A 5,169-nucleotide genomic window follows, 5' to 3' on the forward strand; every position below is an offset into this window, starting at 1 on the left:
GGGGGCGTTCACCATGGCGTTTCCCGGAGCCACCGTTGCGGACATCACCGGGAAAATTCCGGACATCCTGAGCTCCCATCCGCAGGCAAGAAGGATTATCATCCACGCAGGGGCAAACGACATCGCCAGGCAACAGTCCGAACTTTTAAATTTACATTTTTTATTTTATTTTATCCACCTTTTTAACTCTGTCTCACAGTCCCAGGTGACTGTTTTTATCTCCGGCCCCACCCCCACCTGCGGCAGAGGGATCGGCAGCTTCAGCAGGCTGCTATCAACACCTGGCTCTCCTCTGTCTGCCACAAGGCTCACACCATACAGGTGTAGGCTTAGGGTTAACAACTTTGACGTTTTTGGGAGAGGCCGAAGAAATATATTTGAAAAATAAGCCTTGTGGCAGATGACGGGCTCCACCTGAACAGGGCAGGTGCCCGCATGCTAGCTGCTAACCTGGCATACGGCGTACAGCATGCCAATCAGCCCAAACCCGCACCAGCTGCTCTGTCTAGTGATGTGCAGATCGATACTGAAATATCGATACTTCCGATACCAGGTCTTGAGGTCAAATGCTCTAGAATCGATATTTATTTTAATTGAAAATATTGACAAAAAGATACTTTTGAAAAATACCTTCAGTCATTTGTGGTTATGCATATCATTAACATGGAACAGTAACTTCACCCAACTATTCAGATCTTGTCTATATTTTGAATGTCAAATGAATGTTGAATGGCTAGGAACTAACTTTTTCTTCCACCTAAGTGCGTAACGGCTCGTAAGCGCAGCTGGCATGCAGCTGTTCTCACAAAGGGATCAATGGCGGAGCGGGGTGGTCAGGTGTGTGGAGCTATTTCAGTGCCACAAACAGTGAAGATGAAGTCTGGAATATCTGTGGGGAAATTATGAATAATATTATAAATGCATGAATTAAAAAAAAAAAGTTTGTTTATTATTTTCGTATTTAATTCATGGTTTTATTATTTTACTTATGTTCTTTTTTTAATGTTTGAAACACTATTTTCGGCTATATTCTAAACGAGGCCACTACCTCAATATAGTTCAGAGTTTAAAATAAATACGTTACTCTGAAGTCTTGCATCCTTAGGAAGCTATGACTTGAAATACAGTACTTTTTTTATTTTATTAGATTTACCAGGCACATTAGGTGCATTTGCACAAAGTATCGGTATCGGATCGGTATCGCCGATACCAGTCTGAATTTTACTCAGTATCGGATCGGAAAGGAAATTTGTGGTATCGAACATCACTAGCTCTGTCCCCCTCCGATTGATGTCCCCCTGGTCCATGCTCCTACGCATTCAGTTCCACCTTCCACCATACACTCAATACCGGACTTGGACCTCTGCACATCAACACTTCACCCATTCCCGTTATCATTACACACCATCACCACATCAGACACTACCACACCCACTCTGTGAACTTTCACAATCTCAGATCACTCACACAACAATCCGCCTCTCCCATCAACAAGCCACCTGTCACCATCAACATGGCACTTTTTAATGTTCGCTCTCTTTTAAACAGAACCTTTTTAATGAATGATGTGATTTTAGATAACAAGTTAGACTGTCTTCTTTTAACAGAGACATGGCTTGGCACTGACGCACCTGCTGTTCTCACTGAGGCTTCCCCACCAAATTATAATTTTTTATTCTCTACTAGAGAGGGTAGAAGAGGAGGAGGCACGGCATCAATCATAGACGATTCACTTAACTCAAATGGAGTGTTTTTTAACATTTATGCATCATTTGAGTACCATGCCTTTACTTTTAGCAGTCCTCCAATTATTTGTCTTACTGTATACAGACCACCCCATTACTCGAGCTCTTTTATCAGTGAATTTTCAGAGCTTTTATCTGTTATTCACACCTCTTTTAGCAGGATTTTAATAACTGGTGATTTTAATTTACACGTTGACGACACCTCGGATCCTATATCCAGAGAGTTTTTAAATCTTTTAAGTTGTCTTGATTTTAAGCAGCACGTCGCACAGCCAACTCACAACAGAGGACACACCCTGGACCTGGTCATAACCCATGGCCTGTCCATCAGTGTGTCCTCTGTTGTTGACCTGGCTGTGTCTGACCATTACTGTGTATTTTTTAGCATCACCAGTTTTAACCGAGAGGAGGCCCCAGTGAGAACAGTGAGGAGGCGCTATCTTACTTCTGAAGTGGCTGCAAATTTTATGGAGATTTTACAGAGCACTCCTGCTGAAATTTTACCTGCACCTTGTGATTTTATCGTTGATAATTTTAACAGTAGACTGAAGTCAACTCTGGACTCAGTAGCTCCACTTTTAACTAAAACAGTAAAAAGAAAACCAAAACCCGCCTGGAGAAAAAACAATGAAATCAATGAACTGAAAAGAAAATGCAGGAGTGCTGAGAGAAGATGGAGGAAAAGTAAACTGACAATTCATTACGAGATTTTATGTCAACAACTCAAAACTTATAATAATGCAGTCAAAAAGGCACGAATTTCCCATTTCTCACAACTCATCACCATCAATAAAAACAACCCCCGGTTCCTCTTCTCCACTTTTAATGTTTTAACAGGTGCTAATTCTAATAACGTTTTTAAGGCACCAACAGATGATCTTTGTGAGAACTTTGCAGACCACTTCAGAACCAAAATCAGGGACATCAGATCCTGCCTTTTATCCCATCAGGTTTTATCTGTTGACACTGAACTTTTATCCTTGCCTGAGGAAACACTGGAGAGTTTTGCCCTGGTTGATGCAAGGACGCTTGGTCGAGTTTTCTCCCAAGTAAACCCAACAACCTGCCTTTTAGATCCCATTCCCACATCACTCTTAAAATCATTTTATGGATTCTTTGAGGAACAGTTTTTAAACATCATGAATTGCTCTCTTCAGACGGGTGTCTTCCCCACCGCCTTTAAAACGGCGATGGTGAAGCCCCTTCTGAAGAAGAGCAATTTAGATCCAAGTATTTTTAATAACTACCGACCTGTATCCAACTTACCATTTTTAAGTAAAGTTTTAGAAAAACTGGTTTTTAACCAAGTTAATGACTTTTTAAACAGAAAGAACATTTCAGAAAAGCATCAGTCTGGTTTTAGGAAATACCACAGTACCGAGACAGCACTTTTAAAGATTTTAAACGACATCAGGTGGAATTTAGATAATAAAAAGCTCACAGTGTTGGTTCTACTGGATCTAAGCGCCGCTTTTGATACAGTAGACCATCACATTTTATTAAATAGGCTTAGACACCTGGTGGGCCTCTCTGGTACTGTTTTTAACTGGTTTTGTTCTTATCTCACAGACCGATGCTTTTATGTAAGTATGGATACATGTTCCTCGGAAATCCATGAAATTGGATGTGGGGTTCCCCAAGGGTCAATTTTAGGTCCACTTCTTTTTAATCTGTACATGCTGCCCCTTGGGGACGTCATCAGGAGGCACGGCATCAGCTTCCATAGTTATGCTGACGATACGCAACTGTACATCGCCGTGTCTCCTGATGACACAGGGCCAATTGATGCCCTTTTTAACTGCATTTTAGACATCAAGTCATGGATGGCAGTGAATTTCCTACAGCTCAACCAGGACAAAACTGAGGTTTTAGTCATTGGTCCTGAAGGCCAGAGAGAGAAACTTTTACCAAAACTACAGGATCTTAAACCAACACAGTCAGTAAAAAATCTGGGCGTGATTTTTGACTCTGAGCTGAATTTTCTTCCACATATCAAAAATATGACAAAAATAGGTTTTTATCATCTTAAAAACATAGCCAGAGTCCGCCCGTTTCTCTCTCAGGCCAGTACGGAGGTGCTGATGCATGCTTTTATCACCTGTCGATTAGATTATTGCAATGCCCTGCTCTCTGGTCTTCCCAAAAAGAGTATTTTAAATCTCCAGTTATTACAAAACTCAGCCGCACGAGTGCTGACGAGGACCAGAGGGAGGGAGCATATTACACCAGTTTTAGAGTCGCTGCATTGGCTCCCCGTACACTTCAGGATCGATTTTAAGGTTCTTTTACTAGTTTTTAAATGTCTTAACGGCCTTGCGCCCTCTTATTTATCTGACCTGCTTTTACCATATCAACCCTCGCGGACCCTGAGGTCCTCCGGCACCGGCCTTTTATCCATACCAAAACCCAGAACCAAAACCCATGGTGAGGCGGCATTTAGCTATTATGGCCCCCACCTGTGGAACAGCCTGCCGGAGAGCCTCAGGGCCGCAGAGACTGTTGATATTTTTAAGGGAAGGTTAAAAACACACCTTTTTAGTCAGGCTTTTAACTAGATTTTAAATTCTTCTTATGGTTCTATCTTATTTTATGTTTCTGCTTCTATCTGGCTTTTAAAGTTGTTATTAACCTTAAATAATTTTACTTGTTTTACTTATTTTATTTATTATCTTACATATTTTTATTTATTTATTTTATTTTTATTTATTTATTTGTTTATTTACTTTTTATCTTTTTAAACTGTTTACCCTGTTAACTTATTTTTTCAGGGTTTTTATCCTATCTTATGTTTTTAGTTTTTAACTCCAGTGTTTCCTCAGGGGGGTCTTCCACGCTGGGAGCTGTGTCTGGGCTGCTGCTGGGGGCACTGTCCCTGGGTCCCTTTGGCTCGGCTGGCTGTGGTCTGTCGGGGTCGGGGGGCCTGGGCGCTGGTGCCCCCTGTGGCACGGCCGGCGACTCCTCCCAGTGTGGACGGCCCCAAAGATAGCGCTTCCTCAATCCTCAGTGTCATGCCATGTCTCCCTAGCGTCAGTAGTGAGAGAGCGTGTGTGTGTGTGTGTGTGTGTGTGTGTGTGTGTGTGTGTGTGTGTGTGTGTGTGTGTAGTATGGAGTGTGGGAGGGAGGGGTTTTTACTTGTAATTGTTTTTTCTGTCTCTAATTTTCTATGTGTGTAAAGCACTTTGTGTTGCATTTTCCATGTATGAAAGGTGCTCTATAAATAAAGATTGATTGATTGATTGATTGATTGATTGAAAAGATAAATCCTATGTTTAATACAAAAGAACATAGACGCCTATATTAATATGCCAAACCTTTGTAAATAGGCATTAGTTTTCATTCAGGCAGTTAAGAGTGCTGTTGTTGCTCAACCTATAAACAACCATCTTTTTCCTTTTTTTTAAACATTTTTTATTAAATGTAGCAG

Source organism: Trachurus japonicus, chromosome 19 (assembly GCF_045865225.1).
Source record: "Trachurus japonicus isolate A0001 chromosome 19, Traja_1.0".
In the NCBI taxonomy this organism is placed as follows: domain Eukaryota; kingdom Metazoa; phylum Chordata; class Actinopteri; order Carangiformes; family Carangidae; genus Trachurus; species Trachurus japonicus.